Source organism: Lissotriton vulgaris, chromosome 6 (genome assembly GCF_964263255.1).
Source record: "Lissotriton vulgaris chromosome 6, aLisVul1.2, whole genome shotgun sequence".
NCBI lineage: Eukaryota > Metazoa > Chordata > Amphibia > Caudata > Salamandridae > Lissotriton > Lissotriton vulgaris.
In genome coordinates this window covers 501347692-501370597 of record NC_141694.1, presented here as the reverse complement: position 1 = coordinate 501370597, position 22906 = coordinate 501347692, and positions in this window count along the sequence as shown.

The window sequence follows — 22906 nt, the reverse complement described above, 5'->3', positions numbered from 1 at the left end:
TTCAAAAGTGCGTGAGTAACTTGAGCAAATTCTCCATGCCTTCCTTTAAACAAGAACAGAATCTTTTACCGTACGTTTTCAGTGCTTTAGTTAGTCATTAATGTATACGGAAAAGGATGTCTCTGGACTATGCAATGGCATCCTTTTCCCACACCCTTCAAGGAGAGCTTCACAATTTGCAGGGATGTTTGGATCCATTCCAAACATCCTATTTTGAGCAGTGCGTTTCTTTCGTCTCCCTCCAGGGATCGGCATTACTGGCACATTTAACAGCACTCTCAATGTTAATGATCTGTTGGCAAAACAGACATTTACCACGCCCTGGTTCCGTTTCAGCAAATTCTTGCGGTCTCAGGGCTGTGGGAAGCAACGAGCTTCGCTTATGCACCCACTGACGCGCTTTCTAAAACACCAGGCCTGGGCCTAGGTTTAGAATTTGTAGAGGATACAGTGGAGATGCAAAGGCAAACCCAATGAATGCACAAAACACCAAGGTATGTGAGTACCGACTCAACAATCAAAAATAGACGCCTAGTATGTAGTTATAGGAAACAGTTACAATATCATACACAAGCAAGCATTGACAACGACAATTTGTCCTGCTATTTTATTAGCAAAATCGCGTCTTTATTGATTGATGAGTTTTCCTGTGCAGATGGGTGAGTGGGTGAATATGAGAACTGATGGACAGATGATGTTGTGAGCACATGGATGACTAGCTGAATAAGTGAGTGCAGGTATGGTTGGGTGCATGAATGGTTGGAATCCTACTGGCTGGGGCTGGAACAGGAAGGAGGCTGATATTATTATAACAAAGACCCAGATTTAACATCATTAGTCAAGTGCAAGCATATACGAGAGTGCAACATTGCGTCATGAGTTCCCACTTTATGTTAGGAATTAGCACGATTATCCACTTTTACCCCATCGCTCAGTAATCATTATCAAGGGGCAAGGAGCAACGGGAGATTATTAAATAGTATTAGGGTTTGTCAGATATTAGACACCACAGCAGACTGCCACCATGGAAGTCCATTGCAGTATCTGCAGTTTCTGGATATGTTTTACCATGGCATGACGAGTACGTTTCAAAAGAATTCCATTGTTTGAAGGCAGCATGAAATAAGACTTCTTGGAGGAATGTTCTGTAGTATAATAAGTATTTGTAAACACGTTGGCAAATGCATGGCTTCTTCCAGTAGTAATGGTGCTGAATTTGAACAATTGAGAGATGTTTTGAGAGTTGGAAAATTAGTGCTTTACAGACAAACTAGTGTCTACGTTTATGCACCAGGCAAGAAATAGGGCGCAATGGATATACCCTCCCATCCTAATCCCAAACTAATCTGAACTTCAAAGGTAGAGCACTGGCTCTTAATAACCAGAAGGTGTAAATGATATTAAATGAATACCTTTTCAAGTAATGCACCTCCTGCTAGCCTTGCCATCTTCCTCATTCCCTAAACAACTCAATACTTGAAATCTCTAAAACTGATGGTCTCTCCTTCCAGCATTCTCTCTCCCGCTCCCTCTTCAGCTGTGAGCACAAGGCTAAATATGAGACGGGACTCACTTGAGCATTTTCAAGTATGTGTCGATCAGTTCACCCTTTTTCTAATTCTGTGATTTTTCCTCATTCTGCTCACTACCACAGCTTATCCTGACTGCTTCGTTCTTTCAACTCCTGATCACTCCCATCCCATTATTTCCATTTGCTCTCCTGTCCCTTCCTGATGGTAAGATTTCTATGGCTGGCTAACCATATAGCACTGCTGCTCTGACTAGAATGCATTCTCTATCCACAAGGTTTCTTCCTCATTGCCTCCACTTGTCCCTTTTTTCCATGTCCCTCCCACAATACTTTGAGGTGACAACATAGCTTCTCCCGAAAGTCAGAGCCTGCAATTAAAGTACGTTTGTAACATAGTCATAAACTAGCACTCTCTTTATGCCAAAACACTACTGCATTTCTTATCTCTCTCTCTCGCTCTCTCTCTCTCTCTCGCTCTCTCTCTCTCTCTGGGCCCTCATGCTCTTTCTGGGACACGCTCATATGTCTCTCTTTTCAAGTCTCTCTCTCCTTCTGCTTCTCTCTTGAACGAGCTCTATCTCTGTTACTCTTTCTTGTCTGTCTCTCTGGTACTCGCTCTTGCTCTCTATCACCTCTCTCTCTCTCTCTCTCATCCGTCAATGTTTGCCTGTAGCACTGTAACAAAGTTAAAAAAAGAGAGATTAGTTCACAGAAGATATTGACTAGGCATATTAAGTCTTTACACATCTGTAATCCCTATTACACTCGTCCCCATTATATTCCACGAAATAGCCTCCCTCTTCATTTACCATGTATCAAAAAAGAAAGAGATTATACTGGACATGGTGTGTTATCCTGAGCACTATTTTAAAGTGGTTTTACAGTTCTTTAAAGCCCATCATTTTTAAAACTGTATCCATTTTTAACAACTTTAACATGATCATATAATCTACTAGGCTCATGTGTACATTTCAAAATGGAAACAGTTACCCCAGGAATTTAAGGAAAAAACATGTTGCATATATTCTTTTTTTATCTACAATGTTGGTGCACAGTAATCTACAAAAACGTCATGAATGCGAGTTGTGTAAGTCTTGTTCATAACCGGTAAAAAATGTATTGAAATGTTATCAGCATGGGTGTAGATCAGTGGTTCCCAAACTTTTGACTCCTGAGGACCCCCACTGAATCACTCCTGGAAGCCGGGGACCCCCAAGCAATTTGTACAATTTAAATTTCTTTTTAAAAACCCCGTGCTCTCTCTGCCCGGTCTTTCCTTCTGTACCTCTCGCTGCCCCGTGTCTCTGCCCGGTTTTCCCTTCTGTTCCCCTTGCTGCCTCTGTGCCTCTCTGCCCGTTCTGCCTTCTGTTCTTAGCTGCCCCAATATTTCTGTATTCTGTATTTTGCCTCTGTGCCACTTGTTTTTTGTGCCCGTCTGCCCTCTGTGCCACTTGTTTTTCCGTCATTTTTGTTCCCCCTTTGCCTTCTGTTCCACTCGTTTTTTGTGCCCTTCTGCTCCACTCGTTTTTCCCTCATTTTTGTGCCTTTCTGCCCTCTGTTCCACTCGTTTTTGTGCCCTTCTGCCTTCTGTTCCACTCGTTTTTCCCTAGTTTTTTTTGTGCCTTTCTGCCCTCTGTGCCACTTGTTTTTCCCTCTTTTTTTGCGTTTCTTCCCTCTGTGCCACTCGTTTTTCCCTCGTTTTTTGTCCCTTTCTGCCCTCTGTGCCACTTGTTTTTCCTTCGTTTTTTGTGCCTTTCTGCCCTCTGTTCCACTTGTTTTTCCCTAGTTTTTTGGTCCCTTCTGCCTTCTGTTCCACTCGTTTTTTGTGCCTTTCTGCCCTCTGTTTCACTCGTTTTTTGTACCTTTCTGTCCTCTGTCCCACTCGTTGTTTGTGCCTTTCTGCCTTCTGTTCCACTTGTTTTTCCATCATTTTCTGTGCCTTTCTGCCCTCTGTTCCACTCGTTTTTTGTGCCTTTCTGCCCTCTGTTCCACTAATTTTTACCTCATTTTTTGTGCCCTTCTGCCGTCTGTTCCACTCGTTTTTTTGTGCCCTCTGCCTTCTGTGCCACTCGTTTTTTCCTTGTTTTTGTGCCCTTATTGCCTTCTGTTCCACTCGTTTCCCCAGATGCAGTGCCCCCTGCGGCCTCACCCCCCGACTGCCCACTGACCATTCGCTGCCCCCGCCTCCCGATTGTATTGTTGTGGTCTCGCCACCCCTGCACCAACATTCACAGCTCTTGTTTGCTTTGAGGACGCATGGGCGTTTCATTTTTCACTACAACCATAGGCACTCAAGTCCTGCGGATCCCCTGGGAATGTCTCACGGACCCCTGTGGTCCGTGGACCACAGTTTGGGAAACGCTGGTGTAGAGCCTTCAACTACTAGGATGGCATAAAACACTTTCATAATCTGGGTGCCCTTTTAGTATAATTCTGGAATTTCAATTGATCATTTGTTTGTGGGCATTATATAAGGAAGCTTGTCCGACATTTTATCATAAGGTGGGCCGGTGCACAGTTTAAAAGGGTTGCCTTGTTGGATGAAGGACAGAGACATCTCCGTACGACCCCTAACCGACTGCTTGCTGTGACCAATGTTTGGTAACAATACAATCGCCAGATGAGGGTGGAAAGTATTTATGCAACAATGCCACATTTCACTTCACTTCTTTTATCCCAAACATGACTTGCTCATTCCTACTGATACAGAAGCCTAACCATCAAAGACGTTCCGCAACACCATCATGGACTTTAATGTAACTCACAACCACCTCAACATTAAGGACACAACCTTTTCCCACTGGGACTCATCACTGTTAAAGAAAATCTCATCATCTGACCAGCCACAACCCCATCTTTTTCAGTCTTACCCTGCACAAAAGTACCACTTCTTTGTTATTAAAGAACAGCAAGACATTCCCAGACAATGGAACAAACTCAACTTGATCACACTCATGTCTTCCTTCTCCATCTCTCCCCACCCAAGCACATAAGAAAAGTGAAGCACTCTACCACTGGTTCTCCGAAGGTTTCTACACACTGATACCCCTCAAGGTCTCCTCATGCCCGAACCACCTACCAAGGAGTTTCGTCTCAACACAATGGAATAGATGCTAATGATTGAAAGAGAACTGTGTTTGATTAGTGAGGTAACAAATGTCTCTGTGCTCTACTCCACATTTAAACACAACTGCGTATACCCCTCGTCACTATAGGCCACCATCTTATTCCTCTCCATATTTAAGCCCTATACATACCCCGCATCAATATAAGAGCACCCCTCAGTCTTCAAGGGTGCCACCTGTACTTTTGCCACATAGGCCAAACTATAAACCCACACTGTTCTAAAAAAACACAGTCTGTGCAGTAGAATGCTGCTCACCTTTTGGAGCACTTTGATATTACGGTATATACCAGAGCAATGCGATACAATTTATACAAAGCAAGCAATACAATACAATGCATACACTCTGTAACATACCGAAATGAACCTAATTAGATATGCATTTGTACATTCAGGCAAAGGAATGCAAATGCATTCTAACCAATGGACATTTGCATCAACAAAATACATGTGAACTGATTAATGTGCAATCTCGCCATTTAATGCATTTTTAGACCAGTGAATGCACATAGACAGAATCCACTGAAAATCATGCATACCACATTTTTCAACAAGAGCTAAGGGTAGGCTGGTTGTAGTCAACAACAACAACAAATTACACATCACAAATGTTTGGAATACATCACTTACAGTGCTTTTGAATAAACCGCAATAGTGCTAGACAGAACCCTTAGCTATTTCTGAATCACCAGCATTACTCCACAGCACATAACACTACTCTGTGCATCATTCAGAATGAGTTCATATATTTGTTCAGTGCGATGACTTTAAACAGGACTTTACATAGGTTTTTTTTCGTTTCACTTGATGCCTATTTTGTGTTGTTATAAATAACAATGTGTAAACGTAACTTTCATTGTATCCTTTGTTTTGTTTTATTTTCGTTAACAAAATGGTGTTATCTCCAGCACTTTCTACAGTAGTTTTTGCTGTTTTGCACCAGTTTAACTGCTTGTAGTTTACTCAGTGAAACCCATTTTTTAACAGTGTCCGCAGGGTGAACTGCTGAAATGCCCCTGATAGATTTCAAAAGTAAGTTGCACTTATGTTCGCAAAGACGAATCATGCGCACACCTTTTTACAGATGCAGATCGTGTACTTTAGCTAGAATGATCAATAAAACAGTATTTAATTACTCTAGATTTAGGATGCAGTATTTCCTTTGTGCAGTTGAGGCTCTATTAGTGCCCATATTACGAGTGGTCTCACAGCACTAAGAAAATAAAACAAATCACTACGAAGATGTACATCGTAATATACACAGTTCTAACGCAATATGTTGCATAGAATTATTCGTGCAAACTGCTCTCTCTTTAAATTGTGTTGTGATTGGGCACTATTCTTTTTCACAAATGTTGCAGCAACAACCTGTTTATTTGTAGTTGGTGATGGGTGTTAAAACAGCAGCATTCACCTTTGCTATTTTCCCACCAGCCCCCTGAGCATTTTAAGAAATTAAGTCACTGTTATCTTAGAAGTAAAATGTTGAGGCAGATTTAGAGGTTACAGAAGCACTGGCAAAGCCTATAGGTTTGGCTTTAGTTTGCTAATGCACACAGCAGCATTTGTGGCTGTCTGTGTTTGCATTAAAGCCTGTCTGTGTTATATTAAAGCTGTATCTATTGGCTTTGCAGTTGCCTCCATTTTAATATGGACTATCAACAGCAAAGCACATAATCAAGTGTAGTAGGATAGTAGTAATATAAATAAATCCAGAAGCAATGCAGTAAAAGTTGAAGAGGTTTTTTAATGGAGCATCCACCTTCTGAAGATCAGCAATGTAACTGAAACTAGCTGATCTTCAGAATATGGAATAAACAAACATATTCAAAGAGATACAAAGCAAGTACAAGATGCATTTCAGGGAACATTCCAGGAAGGAATTAACAGGTTGAATTCCAAGAAGAATTCCCAAACAATTAACATTCTAAATAAAATACAATCTATCTTACTACTACACATCAATGCATTAATAACAAACAATTACTGGAATAAAACGAAATCATCAAATTTCTTTGGTACACGTTTCTGTCTCTTAGAACTAACAGGAGAATTAAGATGTAACTGACTTGAAGGAGAAATAGAAGCATCTGAAACATTTGAATAAATTACATCAGAATCAGAAACATCAGATCCTATTTCTTTTTCTAAAATAACAAAATCCCTTGAAAAACCTGGATCAGAGGAACATGCAAATATTTTCTGAACAGATGCATTAACTTTAGCAATTTAGGAATATTCCACCAAGATCCATTATCCAAAAGAACAGATTTTTTTCCAACTTTAAGAACAATACAAATATCAGAAAACTTGGATTGACCTTTTTTAACAAAAACAGGTAATTTGATTTTCCCTTTATCACCTACATGTAAGGTAGAATTCCTTGAAGGAACAATAGTGTCAGAAAAATCAGAATTTTGTTTAGCTAATTTATAAATAGCATTCATATCTGTATTTGAATCAATATTTTTTGCCCAAGAAAGAGAAAGTTCTTGTGGTGGTTTCCTGCCTTTAAGTAAAAGAAAAGGTGAAAATGTTGTGGTACAATGAGGAGTACATAAATATGACCAAACCAAATCTGCCACATGAGCTTTTACATCAATGCGAGCTCTAATTGCCAATTGTATACCTTCAACTAAAGTTTTGTTAAATCTCTCTACAAGACCATTCATGTTAGGAGAATATAAAGCAGTCTTGATATGCTTGATGTTAGCTTTTTTAATAAAAGAATAAAAAATATGTGAAGTAGATTCTGTTCCATTATCAGAGACAAGAATTGAAGGTAAACCTCTTTTAAAGATCTCTTTAAGAAATTCAACAACAGAGATAGAATCAGTTTGTGCTAACCATTTATATTCAACCCACTTTGAGAAGTAATCTATAGCTACAACAATATACAACGTTTGTGAAGCAATTCCTTCATAAGGACCCAAGATGTCAAACACTATTTTTTCCAAGGAGTGTCAGGAATTTCAACTTTCACTAAATTAGAATGTTGAGGTTTCAAAACTTTGTCAGAATTGGCACACAGAGAACACTTTTTAACAAAAAGAATTATACAATTATCCATATAAGGCCACCAAAAAATATCTCTGACTATTTTTATCGTACTAGATTGGCCTAAATGAGCTAAATGAGCAATGGAAATAATCTTTTGTCTAAGGGTATTTGGAGGAACAAAACAATCACCTTTTAAAATCAAATTTTCGTTAACCACAAGTTGGTCTTTCATTTTCCAAAAGACAGCAAGATCTTTTGAAAGATTCTTCTCAAGTGGCCAACCATCCATAATATATTTACGAACCAATGTGAGTTCTTCATCTAAATCCATCGCTTTTGACCACTAATCTTTTGAAATAAGATCTGACATAGAAAGAACCACATCATCCACTGATGCCACAACACACTCATCAAAATATTCAGAATGATTAGTGAAATTTACCTCAGGTAATATTCGAGATAAACAATCTGCTCTTGTATTTTGGGAGCCAGGAATATAAGCAATTTCAAAATTATATTCATAAAGTTTAGAAAGAATCCGGATGAATCTGGCAGATGCTTTCCCTACTCCATTGTTGGACAACAAGGAAATTAAAGGTTTATGATCCGTTCTGATTTTAAAAGATTTTCCCCACAGATAAGTTTTAAAGTGTTCAACTGCCCAAGAACAACCTAAAGCTTCCCTTTCAATAGTCGAGTATTTAGACCCAGCTTGCGATAAAGGTCTTGATGGATAAGCAATGGTAACCTCCTTGTTAGCTTTGATTTGACTTAACACAGCACCAATCCCAGTAGCGCTTGCATCCACAGTAATCACATTAGGCGCTGAAGGAGAAAAAGGAGATAGAGGTTTACAGTCAACAATGGCAGATTTTATAGATGAAACAGCTTGAGAATGTTCATTTGTACATAAAAAGTTGCATCCTTTTTTAAGCAACAATCTTAAGGGCAGGACAATGTCAGAAAAATGTTGAACAAATCTAGAATAATATTCACACAATCCTAAGAAGGATTTAAGCTGATCCTTGTCTTGGGGATTGTTCATATTTTTAATAGAGGAAAGAAGGTATTTTGGAAAAATACCTTTAGCATTAATCATGTGTACAAGAAACTCAATTTCAATTCAATTTCAATTTGACTTTATTCGGTTAAAAGAATAATAACCATAAAAGTACATAAAAAAGCTGTTCATAATAATACAATGTCATACTCAATATTTCATACAAACAGGTAGAAATATACAATTTAAACATGAATTAAATTTGAGTGCAAATTGATTTACGTAATCTAAAAACATTGCTAAAAAATTCCGAGATACAGGCAACATTAAAAATAACATCTAATTTCTGGAGTTCCAGGAAGGCAACCCTACAACGTCTTACGCCCATTTCCCTTAGAATTGGAATAATCAATCTTTTCCTGGGTAACGTATAATATTTACAGAAAAAAGTGACATGGATGTCAGATTGTTCCGATTGGTCATCACATGGGCATTTGATGAGATTGCAGGACCAACAATTCATTGCGGGGAAGCTTAGGGCCCTAAAGAGGATGCCTAACCTAAATCGGGTCAAAATTAACCGCGAAAATTCAGTCAAAGAAAGGGTTAAGTATGGTTGGATTTTTCCTTGTGTTGATAAAGATAGATGGGCTAAGACAGTTTTCTTCTCATGTTCCACTGTCATCCTACGTTCTTCCAGGTGTTTCATACACTTTCTTTTTAGTGCCTTTCGCGTGATGTTACACATGGACAAGGGATTGTCATAATAGCCCATCCAGCCAATACCCCCAAGGAAGTCCCTAATGTATATGAACCACCTTATCCTCCCATCAAAATCCAAACTTAGTCCATCAGTTAGGATAGCACGGTTCAATACACATCCATCACTAGTCCAAGCCCTATGCCACAGCAGTATGGGTTGGATTCTGATAATGTCTTCAATATAACATTGACCCAATTCTGTATGACAAATGTAACTAGAGGCACTCTCAGGTACAGCTAAGATGTGTCTCAGAAATTTGTTTTCGGCCACTTGTATAGATTTGACATTTTCATACCCCCACAGTCCAGCACCATAGACCGCAATAGAGACACAAGTGGCATTGTAAATTTTTAAAAGTTCTACAGTTGGTTTTTTCCCCATCTTTTTTGCGAAATCCTTAAGGGCAGTGATAGATTTGCAGAACAGGGCTTTCCTTACTTTTATCGCTTCTGTCCAGTTCCCTGCTTCGTGAAATAGAATACCAAGGTAAGAGAAGGTGGCAGTATAGTCTATGGGGGTTGCATTAATAAACATCCGCCTCCTTCTTCTGCTAGCTCCAGGGCCACAGTTCATAGAGAATGTCTTGGAGCAGTTGATTTTCAAGTCCAGATTAGTCATGAATGCATTAAAAGATGTTACAAGACGTTGCAGAGCCACCGGGGTGCGAGCCATTAAGACCGCATCATCTGCGTATAGTAACACAGGAATTGGTCTTTTAGCTACCCTGGGCATAGCACAAGCTGTTTCCACTAGAGCGTTCTCTATTCCATTTATATATACCAGGAATAGGAAAAGTGCTAAAACGCAACCCTGGCGTACCCCACGTCCAATATCAAAAGATCTAGTGCATTCACCTTTTTTGCCATAACGCACTGTTGCGATGGCACCCGAATACAAGTCCTTAAGAAAGGCGATTATATTTCCTTCTACACCAAGAGATTCCATAATGTCCCATAATTTGCTGTGTGAGACACAGTCAAACGCTGACGTCAAGTCAACAAGGGTGAAGTAAATGGGCTCACGTCGTGCCTTGGTATATTTCTGCTGGAGGATAAATAAGTTTAGGCCCTGATCTACTGTCCCCTGCCCCTTTTGAAACCGGTATTGAAGGTCACTGATTATAGAGTTGTCTTCCGACCATTTTTGTAGCCTACCTAGTATTACTCTTCCTAATATCTTTACAGTGCTGCCCAATAGGGAGATGGGGCGATAGCACATAGGGTTTTGCCTGTCCCCTTTTTTAAAAATAGGCACAATAACAGACATAAACCATGATGGAAGTAGGCTCATCTTTAGGGATGCATTAAAAAGTTGCACTAAGAGTGGGCCCCACAGGTCAATATTATTTTTAAACAGGTCTGGAGGTATGCCATCTGGACCTGGGGCTTTGCCGCCCCGTGTTGCTTTGAGGCTCTCAGTTATTTCTTCTAGGGTAAATTTTAATTCCAAACCATTCGCTCTCATTTCCCCCTGATCAAGTATTGGTAATTGCACCGGAGGAATTTGCTCATCGGTGGAGGTACTATACAGGCTGGAATAATGGCCCACCCAGGAGTCCTCAGTAATGGCAATTTCAATGCGTGCTTTTCCTGAATCAAAGAAGGGGGCATTTACTGCTTTCCAAAAAGCACAGACATCCTTACTCAATGAGGCCTCACAGAGCTTCTCCCGGGCTTCAGTTTTAATTGCCAACTTCCTTCTTTTCAATGCATTCTGATAAGAATTCCGTGCCACCCTAACCCTTAAAGGATTACGGGGGACAGCATGTAAAGCTCTCTTAAGCTCAGAGTGGGCCTTTGTACACGTGTGGTCATACCATTTTCTCGTTTTTTTCTTACTTGATTTAGAAACCACCCAGAAGTTACCCTTAATTTGAGAAGCAATAACCTCAAACTGTTTAAGGATCTCCTGACTAGTCGCACTTTCATCCAGAATGGTCAGGAAGCTAGGCAAGCATTCGGTTACCTGGTTGCGCAGAAAATCACTTGGGACCACTCTGTCCCACTTTAATGCGTAGCCATTTTGTTTTGCCATACTAATATCAGAGATGTTCTGCACGGATCGCCCCTCTATAGCCACTGCCTGAAAGGGATTTATAATCTCCATAATTATCGGGTAGTGATCGCTAAGAGGGGTATCAAGGGTCCAACACCTTTGGACCATATGTCTATGCCTAACGGAAGTTATTACAAAATCTATTATAGACAAAACACCCCTGCCATTAAACGTAGGGACAAAGGGGAGCTCTGTTTGGCCGATTTCATTTGCGTACCCTAGATCTTCAGAGTGAAGAATCTAATTTAATAGGTCTCCACAGATGGAATGTTTAAAGTGTGTTAAGTCAGTATCCGGGTCCAACATAAGCCCACATACTCCTTTCTGGCTTCTTTTACATATGGTACAGTTAAAATCAACCCCCAAACAACCCAAACATCCCTAGCATTTTTATCTGTTTCTTTACCCAGATCATTACCTAGCATCTTAAGAGTCGGTTCCAGGTCAGCAGGAGGGATATTATTATAAAAATGTATAATTAAAAGACACAGTTCCTTACTTGCATCAATCCACACTAACTGGTAATATGGGTTGTAGCCAGAAAAGTGGATCTTCTTACAATTTAAGGTGTTAGATACAAACGTCGTTAGTCCCCCTTTAGCCCTACCGTGGTGAACCTCTACTGCAGGTGTAAACAGTGTTTTATAGCCTGGAAGATGGAGGGGTTCTAAAGTCCAAGTTTCCTGTAAACAGAGAATCCCAATCTCTTCTATTGTTTTTAACCAGATGGGATTCGATGATTTGGACCTGAGCCCTGCCACATTCCAGAACATTATGCTAACAGTTTCCCTGTTTGGTGAATTCACTGCTAAGCATTGGCCCATATCTACAACTGGGTTATTAATAATAATTGTTCCCATTCCCTGGGAGGATGGATACGCCGGGGCAACAGTGGGGGGAATTACAAGAGTGGGAATAAGAGGAGAACTGATGCCAGATGTTACGCCAAGACCATTGTCAGAAGTGACTGGTTTTGAATCAGATGATACACCAATTCCATTGTCAAAAGTGACTGGGTTTGAATCAAGGGCTGAGGGCAGTCAATCAACCCCGTCCAGTCCATTGAGACAATTAAATCGGTTGTAGTCATAAAAAGGTGTCTCCGGAGGTCGGGAAACATGACCTGCAGAATACCCTCGGTATCTAGCTCTCCGTTCAACCCTCGTCCAGTTGCCTTGTGATAAATCATGATGTATACGGGTAGGGGGGAAGAAAAAGGACACTGGCAAAGTCTGTATGGTAGAGTCAGGAGATCTGTTTGAGCCAGCACATATGTGTGAAACTGTCCTGGGATCTTGAAAACTCACCATGATACAGTCCCCTATTATTGATTTTCTAGTTTTCCCCAGCCAAGGTACCCTTCTCACCATGATAATTTCATTGTTGAGATGGGCTGGAAGGGGTCTGTTCCAATTCAACCATTTGATAATTTTTCTTTTAAGTGAGTGGAAGTTCTCACCTTCGCCCACTTCAAGAGGAGGAGCACCCGCCATAACCACCGTAAAGCTATTAGCCTCAGGCGGCAAGTCGGGTCTCCGTGGTCTGGGGGCAGGCTTCTAAGGGAGTAGGGGAGCAATGCTATCATTTGGTATAGCCCCAAAGGTAGTCACAGGGGGAACTGGGCCTACTGGTTGTAGAGATGGAATATTAGGTTTGCTAAGTGGTGTTGGAGCTAAGTTGGCCATGAGTAGTTGCGGAAGGGGAGCAGCAGCAGTAACCAAGGGAAGTCCCGCATTAACTGAAAGGTTTTGGGTGTTAGGGGGACATTTAGGAGGGGGATTAGGCTCAAGGGGTCTGCCCTGTTTAATAGCCGAGGTTTTCAGGCTACTTATAGTTGCCTCCAAGATAGTAAGTCTGATCTCCACTTTCTTCAAGCTCTCACTGATGGGCAGAAGCAGAGATCTAAGCAAAAATTCTATATTCCCCATAGAGGTAACGGGGGGTGATATATTAGGTGGATTATCCCCTGGGACGCTAACAGGATCAGTGATATTAGTACCCTTAACAGGAGCAACATTATGCACATCCAATATTAACCCATCAGAAATGGAAGGGAGCTTAGGTGCTTTTCCGAAGTCGGAATGGGGGATTTTGGCCTTGCCCTGCCCTCCCCTCAACTTCCTTCTACGCTTGTTTGGTGGTGGGCCATGCACCTCTGCCACAACTATTTGCTTCGGCTTAGTTTTCCTTATTTTAACTGCTGGGGGCGTTTGTGTGACAAAGTCAACAGCCATACTGCTGAGACTGGGGGGGGGGGATGACATCAGAAGTCTGCTCAGTGGATAAGCAAAGGTTAGGAATACCATCCCGCAATAGAAGAGGGACCCCTTCTTGGGATAATAGATCCTGGCTAATGTTAAAGGAGCCTCCCTCTTGGGAGATAGGATAAGGAATGATATCACTAAGAGGCCTATTTTTCATATTCTCAATAGAGCGGCGGCGATCGGCCCTGCGCTCCGCTAAGGAAGTTTCTTTATCCCCATCACCCTGTGCCCGTGTAAAATAGTCATCCAGAGTCCCATTTCTAACTCCTCCCAACTTCGCTGGTGTTCCCTCCGTAGCTGGTGATGGCATGTCCAATACCTATATCAAGGTCCACAAACAAATAAAGAAGTGCAGGCGAAAGGGAGTAGGCCCAGCCCGGCCTCCTTCGGCCCCTGACGGCAACAGACGGTCCCGCCCTTGTCCCGGGCTTCTCCCGGCGCTCTTCCGCGCAGCCGGGGACGCGAGTTTTTTTTATAGTTGCTCCCGATAGTGGGGGGCGTGTCAGGCAGGCAGGGAGAGCGGCCCAGCTGATGGTGATTGGGTCTGGAGAGGCCTCCTGGGAGAGGTAGTCCTGCAGCTCGCAGCCCTACCCACGCACTTCCTCACCCACAGCAAGCTCCGTTGGTCCCGGACGAAGTAGCAGCAAAGGTCCAATATCCCGCGATAAACAGCACTCGAAGCGGGACCCGCGAAGCGTGTTCCGCGAGGCGCTGCGCTGTGGCAGCGAAAAGGGCAGTGTCTCAAGTCTCCTCCAACACACAGGTCAGAACAGCATCCCAAGGTGCAGTAAGGACGCCAAGAATTAAATCCCGATGGTGGGGGGCGTGTCAGGCAGGCAGGGAGAGCGGCCCAGCTGATGGTGATTGGGTCTGGCGAGGCCTCCTAGGAGAGGTAGTCCCGCAGCTCGCAGCCCTGCCCACGCACTTCCTCACCCACAGCAAGCTCCGTTGGTCCCAGACAAAGTAGCAGCAAAGGTCCAATATCCCGCGATAAACAGCACTCGAAGCGGGACCCGCGAAGCGGGTTCCGCGAGGCGCTGCGCTGTGGCAGCGAAAAGGGCAGTGTCTCAAGTCTCCTCCAACACACAGGTCAGAACAGCATCCCAAGGAGCAGTAAGGACGCCAAGAATTAAATCCCGATGGTGGGGGGCGTGTCAGGCAGGCAGGGAGAGCGGCCCAGCTGATGGTGATTGGGTCTGGCGAGGCCTCCTGGGAGAGGTAGTCCCGCAGCTCGCAGCCCTGCCCACGCACTTCCTCACCCACAGCCAGCTCCGTTGGTCCCGGACAAAGTAGCAGCAAAGGTCCAATATCCCGCGATAAACAGCACTCGAACCGGGACCCGCGAAGCGGGTTCCGCGAGGCGCTGCGCTGTGGCAGCAAAAAGGGCAGTGTCTCAAGTCTCCTCCAACACACAGGTCAGAACAGCATCCAAGATACTCAACTTCAGATGGAAAGAATTTGCATTTATGCAAATGAATTGTCATACCTTCATCATCCAAAATGGATAAAACTTTATCAAGAGTTTCCTGATGTTTTCCCACAGAGTCAGAGAAAACGAGTATGTCATCCTGAAATGCAACTACGTTCTCAGTGTCTTTGAATAAACAATTCATTAATTTTTGAAACACTGAAGCTGCAGAAGAAAGCCCAAAAGGCATCCTAATGTATCTAAAGGTACCATCAGGTGTGAAAAAAGTTGTAATATCCCTAGAATCTTCAACCAGTTCCACCTGATGATAAGCGGACTTGAGATCCATGGTGCTAAAAATATTTGCACCATCAACTTTTGCTAATAAGTCCTGTATCTTAGGTAAAGGGTGACATTCCATGACAATTTGTTTATTCACAGACCTTAAATCTGTGCACATCCTAAGTTCTCCATTCCGTTTTTTTTAACCAAAACTATGGGAGAAATATATTCTGATGCATGAACAGGTTCAATAACCCCTTCTACGCATAACTTTTCGATCTCAGACAACTCATTCCTAACGGATAATGGAACATTTCTTAACTTATGCTTAGAGGGTACAGCATCTTTTTTAAAAACTATTTTATGTGAAAATCCTTTAACTTTTCCAAGTTCTTTTTTAAAACATTTTTATGCTTGTCAATAATATTTAGCAAAATAGTGTCATTAACTTTGCATTCATCTTTGACAGTGCATAAGTCTTCAACAAAACACACCTGTGTTTTTGCATTAGGACGTAAGGTCATGTCAAATTTTCCTTGATGTTTTATTTTTGAAATAAGTTTGAGATTTGACATTAGAGTCTTTTAGGTTAACTGCAGCAACACCTGTGGTAATTTTATCAACATTAATGGTATTAAATGATATAACAGACTGTTCAACACTTTTTGCAATTTGAATAGTTTCCTGCAAAGTTGGATTACGTTGTCTAAGTAGTTGCTCTTGAATCTTCTTATTGGAACAGTGAATAATTAATTGATCTCAAATATATTTATCAACTTGATCCCCAGAATCACTTTCAGCAGCTAACACTCTAAGACACTCCACATAAGTATCAACTACCTCATTAAGCAGTTGATGTCTTGTATAAAAATTATATCTTTCCATAACAATGTGTGGTTGTTCAGTAAATCTCTTTTTGAGTCTGTCAATTGCCTCTGAAAAGCAATCGTAATCACCACTTTCCATTCCAGAAGGAGTAGGAGATGGTGGTAAGTGTATAAAAACATCCTCAGCATAACCCCCTAAAGTATTCAATAAAATAGCTTTTTTTCTTGAAGCACTAAACTTGTCACCATCAATAGCTAATAAATAGTTATTAAATTGCCTATACCATTTTTCCCATTTCATGCTAGATTGGTTTGGTCCTGAATAAAAAGGAGGTGGGGGAGTACCACACACTGTGCTCATAGTGTTAAAATATATGTATATATGCTTGAAGAAACAAAAGAAATGGCACTAAAACATATAAAATGTCACAAGTCACATATATAAATAACAATTCAAAATACTAATTACCAAATATGATGAAATAAACCTTCTAAAATTGCCTGGATAGGGAATAAAAGATTGTGAATGAGTTACAAAGGTTACCCAAAATGGTCGCCAGTAGCGTAATGACGAAAACAACGTGATGATGGTGTGCGCGTCACCGAAGTATCGGAGGTGTGTGCGTCACCGAAACGCGCTAGAATAGCCGTGCACCCTTCTTGAATGAAAGCAGTAGAGTGTTCTAATGATCGAACACACAGCAGGATTCGCAGATCGACGGTGAGTTCAGAGACTGGAAATAAACACCAGAATTGTGGTAGCGCTCTAGTTGTTCCGTAGCCGGAACAGGAAGGGGAGCGGGAGGAAGCGGAAGGCGGCCATCTTTGTTAGAGGCGCCGAACCGCAAGGAGATAGGTCGCGAGTCCCGGCGCTCCGGCAAATAAAGAAGTCACTACCACATTTTCTCAGTTGTGGTGCATTATTCTAACTTCCACAATGGCGACGAGGTGTAGTGTATGAACCCCGCGCTACACGTACTTCCCAGCGCAGCGCCACCATCAGGGGACATCGCCGGAGCGTGGCAGAGGTCCCGACCTGAACCAGCAAAAGGGCGCGAATCGGCGCCGGCCCTCCAGAAAGCACCACGAGGCCTCCAAGTAAGCGGAACTGGGCTCTGTAGGAGACAGTAAGGCCAAAAGGGAGAATTCATATGTTTGGTGCACAGGAAATTAAATAGAAGACACTGGACACACTGCTAAGCCCTGATTATTGGTGCTCCTCACCCTGGCACACTGTCACAGCAGGAAGGCTGCAAGCTCAGACGGGGGCAGCATAGGGAGTATTGAGGGGAAGCTTGGTCCCATCCACAGGAGAGCCCCATCCCAGGCCACGCAGAGTTACACCCGGCAAGCTGGCGGAGCAGCAATCAGGCACGGAAGCACCTGGCTTTTCCGACCCTGACAACAGGAGGGGTAGACTGCATGCATCACCAAGCCCCACCGAAAGGGAGAGTGGGGAAGATAGCGACGGCGATCGCAGCGAGAGGGACGCAACCGAGCAGACTACGCCTGGGAGTCCACCCAGTCGGGCGATCCCTGCTACCGTAGGCCAGAGAGGTGTTCCCAAAATGGCAGTCCAGTCCTCCTCCCTCACCCAGCTGGTGCCATTCCTAACGAACAGCGGGGAGCCAGAAAGACAATGGGAAGACTGGAAGAGGTACTTTTTGAACTACCTTGACGCTCTCGAAGGGGGTGCCCAGTTCGCTAGCAAGAGACGGAAGAAAATTCTACTACACAACTTGGGCCCGGAAGGAATTAGAGTATACGACACCATAGTAAAAGAAGTGAGGGACGCCAACGACACAGACGTATTCAGCCACGCCATTGCTGATCTCGACGCGCATTACCGGCCGGTAGTGTGTGTTGCCATTGACAGACACAACTTCTTTCAAAGGAAGCAAAAGAGCGGTGAGTCAGTGGACGAGTATGTGGTAGCCCTCCAAAAGTTGGCCCTATCGTGTAAATTTGGCACCCTACATGACGAACTAATCAGAGACCAAATCATCATGCACACATCAAGCACTCACGTCCAAGAGAAGCTGTGGGTGAACGGGGACGCCCCTCTCAAAGAAATCAGGGCGATGGTGAAGAAGGCTGAATTATCCAAACGATGTGCACAAGCAGCCAAGAAAGAAACTGGAGGATCGCCAACCGTGTGCAAGATAATGACACCGGGGATGAGCGAGCGGCCAAAGCCAAGAGACCCACAGAAGAATCAAGAGGGACGACGTCAAGCCCCAACCAATCAAGCAGACCAGAGAACGAGTAAAGGAGGGCGACTAAACTGCTACAGGTGTGGGAGCACAGCACATTTAGGAAATGACAAAGCGTGTCCGGCATTCAGAGCGAGATGCTCCTTCTGCAACGTGTTCGGACACTACGAGAAAGTGTGCCGGCGGAAGCCAAAGGGAGCTATGGTCCGGTACGTCGACAAAGAGCAACAAGAGAACGTGGACGACCAAGACGAAGAGGATGACCTAGAAGAGGTTCTCTACATTGACGTACAAGTGCTAGAGATGGATGGCTCAGGGTCGGACAAACCCCGGCTGGACATGCACATAGGAGGGATTCTTATAGAAATGATTGCAGACAGCGGTGCCCCCATCTCCATCATACAGAGGCGTGTGTGGGAATAAAAATGTGTCTCCAACATAGAGGAGGATCTACGCCCGATGGACCTGAGGCCGGTCACATACACGGGACAAAAGATCCCCATGTTGGGATACTGTCCCCTCCTGTTCGAGTTCAGGGGTCGTCACGCACAGTGCAAGCTATACATTGCAGAGAAGGGACCCTCAGAATTGAGCTGGAAGGACCAGGGAGCGTTGGGGATACAGCTCAACCCAGGAGGCATCGAGAAAATCCTGCTAATGGATTGGGAAGAGAAAGATGATGCAGAATCATGGCACAGAGCATACCCCAAAGTCTTCAATGGACAAATCGGAGAACTGTCGAAGTACAAACACCTAATAAAACTCAAGGAAGGGGCCAAACCCGTAGGTTCACAAGGTGAGGAACATCCCGTTCCGTTGTAGGGAAGCAGTACAGTTGGAACTGGACAGGCTAGAAAAGGAAGGAGTGATCAGAGCCATAGAGAGCGCAGAATGGCTTTCACCACTGATGGTAGCCCAGAAACCCAACGGTAAAGTGCGGCTGTGTGTCGACCTCAGGGAGTTGAACAAGAACATTGTAATCGACAAATTCCCTCTGCCTCGCATCAATGAGATGTTGGCGAAGACAAAGAACATCAAGTGGTTTACCACAGTGGATTTATCGTCGGCCTACCACCAAGTGAAACTGCACCCATCATGTTGTCATCTCACGTCCTTCATCACGCCCTTCGGCTGCTACGAGTTTGTGAGAATGCCCTTTGGCCTGGCCTCTGCAGTGGCTGTATTTCAGAAGATGATGCACAGAATCCTAAGGAACGTTGAAGATGTACAGTTTTTTCAAGACGACATCTTAATCATGGGTAGAACGAAACAGGACCACAATGAGAAGCTTCACAAAGTGCTGCGCACATTACAAGACAATGGACTGACAGCGGAATGGACCAAGTGCAAGTTCGGAGTGAAATCTGTCACCTACCTGGGCCACGAGGTGAGTGAAAGGGGGATTGAGCCGAAGAAAGCCAACATGGACGCCATCCTACACGCTCCCACCCCGAGCAAGAAAGAGGACGTTCGGTCATTCCTGGGAATGGCCGAATACTACAGCAAGTTCATTCCTCACTTTGCAACGAAAACTCATCTCCTGCGCCAACTACTGAAGGAAAAGAACAAGTTTGTATGGAGTCAGGAAGAGCAGGCGGAATTTGACACCCTCAAGAGAGAAATGGGAGCCGCCATTCCACTTAAAGGTTTTGACCCTACTGCAGCATCGATCCTTACGACAGACGGCAGTGACCGAGGTTTGGGAGCAGTGCTGATGCAGAAATCCAACAACGGAGACTTGTCCACAGTCAGCTTTGCCTCTAGATCACTTGCGCCCAACGAAGAAAAGTTTGGCGTGGTGGAAAAAGAAATGCTGGCCGTTGTTTGGGCCATGGAAAGATTCAGGCAGTACTTGTGGGGAGCAAAATTCCTGGTGAAAACAGATCACAAACCCTTGGTCAAGGTGCTGACCTCCAGTGGCCATGCCCACGCGACACCTAGAATCGCGGAAATGACACTCAGACTTTTGGACTATGTGTATGACGTAGAACACATCCCAGGGCCACAAAACAAAGTGGCGGATTTCCTTAGCAGAGCAGCGGCCATGGAAGAGGCGAATAACCTGGAACAACATAAGTGGGAAGGATTTGTGGTGGCCACCATACAGGAGACAGAAAACATAATCAGCGCTCAGGAATGGGAAGAAGCCTACAAAGAGGACGACGACTTGGAAGCCATCAAAGGATATGTAATCCACGGGTGGCCGGAAAAGAGGCACCTCAGGGAGGATCTCAGGAAATTCTGGGAAGTTAGGGAAGAACTGTCGTTGGCAGAGAACCCGATATTCCTATTGCGAGGCGACAAAGTGGTCCCACCCCGAGGCATTCTAAATCATCTAATGGCCTTAATGCATGAAGGACATCAGGGCATCACGAAGACTAAGGCCCTTGCTAGACAAGCGTACTGGTGGCCGGCCATCGATGCTCAATTAGAACGATATGTGCGACAGTGCGAATCTTGTGCCAAAGCGGACAAATCACAGAGCATGCTGCGACCACCATTGGGAAAGTTCCCAGTCCCGGATGGTCCTTGGGAAATGTTGTCGGTGGACATTATGGGCCCCGTCCTCAACAGTGCGGGTACACCAAAGTACGTCATTGTTCTCGTTGACAGATTTTCCAAGTGGCCAGAGGTGGAGGTGACGGAGAACGTCGACACGGAAGCCGTGGTGAGTTTCTTGCGCTCCACGTTTGTCAGGGAAGGAATTCCGAAGGTAATCACAAGCGACAATGGACCGCAATTCACCTCGACCAAATGGGAAGCCTTCACCGCCAGGAATGGGATAGAAGTCAAACACACACCCATCTACCACCCGGCCGGTAACGGCCAGGTAGAGCGTTTCAACCGAGTGATCATGGGCACCATTCAAGCTGCGATCAATGATGGGTTGGACTGGGAGAAGGAACTGGAGAAAATGATTTGGGCCTATCGAATCACCCCAGGGAGCACAGGATACAGCCCGTTTAAAGTTCTAAGAGGAAGAGACGCATTCACTAGAGACAACGTGGCATGGAGAAAACTAGTGGTGCAGAGCAAATGGTCACCTGCAGTGGTCAGAAGAAATCTGGAAAAGGCTCAAGAAACGTACACTACACACTTCAACAAGAGACGCAACGTGCAGAGTGCAGTGCTGGAAAAGGGCGATTGGGTAAGGGTAAAACTGGCCGTTCTCAAGAAGAAGGGAGAGAGCAAATTCTCACCGCCCTTGCAGGTACTGGAACCCTACGCACGTTCAGCCTTGCTCAGTGACGGGACAGTATGGTCACAGGACAGAATGGCAAGGTGTAGCAAGATCATTAAATGGAGTAACGAAGAAGAGGAAGGCGCAGAGTATGTAGGAGAAGAGGATGAAGAAAGATGTGACAGAAGGCGAAATGAGGAGGTCAAAGAAGGAATGCAGCAAGTGGAGAATAGCGAAGGTGAAGGAGGAACGAACGAGGGCAAGAGAAGCTGGTGCAAAGTAGAAAGCAAGGAGGAAGTGATTGGTAGAGAGGAAGAAAGAGGTGAAGGAAGTATGAACAGGAAGGAACCGGGAGAAGTTGGTATTGAAGGGGTGAAAACCAGAGCGGGAAGGACTGTAAAGGTACCGGAGAAGTTCAAGGACTTTGAAATGAACTGGAAGTAAGAACTTTATGTTACAATTGTTTGCATTGGTTAAAAGGGGGGAGATATGTGGTAGCGCTCTAGTTGTTCCGTAGCCGGAACAGGAAGGGGAGCGGGAGGAAGCGGAAGGCGGCCATCTTTGTTAGAGGCGCCGAACCGCTAGGAGATAGGTCGCGAGTCCCGGCGCTCCGGCAAATAAAGAAGTTACTACCACATTTTCTCAGTTGTGGTGCATTATTCTAACTTCCACAAGAATTACCGTTCATGTAGTGGACAGTCAATGTTTCCTTGGCGTGCCGCTCCTAGCAATGTCAATCACCGTGCCGAGCCATGCCGTTTACGTAAATGCTGGTTTTGAAAGGGAGCATAGCGTGCTACCATGCTTTGACGAGGATTGTTATAGCAGATTGCTAAACATCATAGAAGAGCAAGAAATGACTGATAGGTGCTCCTCCAGTGTCTACCAGTTCCCACCCTCTTCATTGCTTCACTCCAATAATGCAAGCATTAGTGGGTGGAGCCACATCATACCAAAGGCCCTGCGCATTGATTTGCAGGTGAACCATTGAGAAGAAGCCTTCAGCTTCTTTACCCTTGGGGGTTGGAGGTCGACTGTCTCCTTGCACCCTGGCACTCTTAGTGATCAATAGTTAGATGGGTAAATAGTGCTCATCTTAGGTGGGGTTTTCTTTACTGTATTTATGTAACTTGCATCACCAGAGTGCATGGATCTAGGCAGCCTTTCGCCAGTGACTGCTCTCTGCTCCCCTCAAACAGCAGCAGTACATAGGTAGGGTGGGGTTCAGCTACCTCTGCATGCATGGCAGCTTCACTAA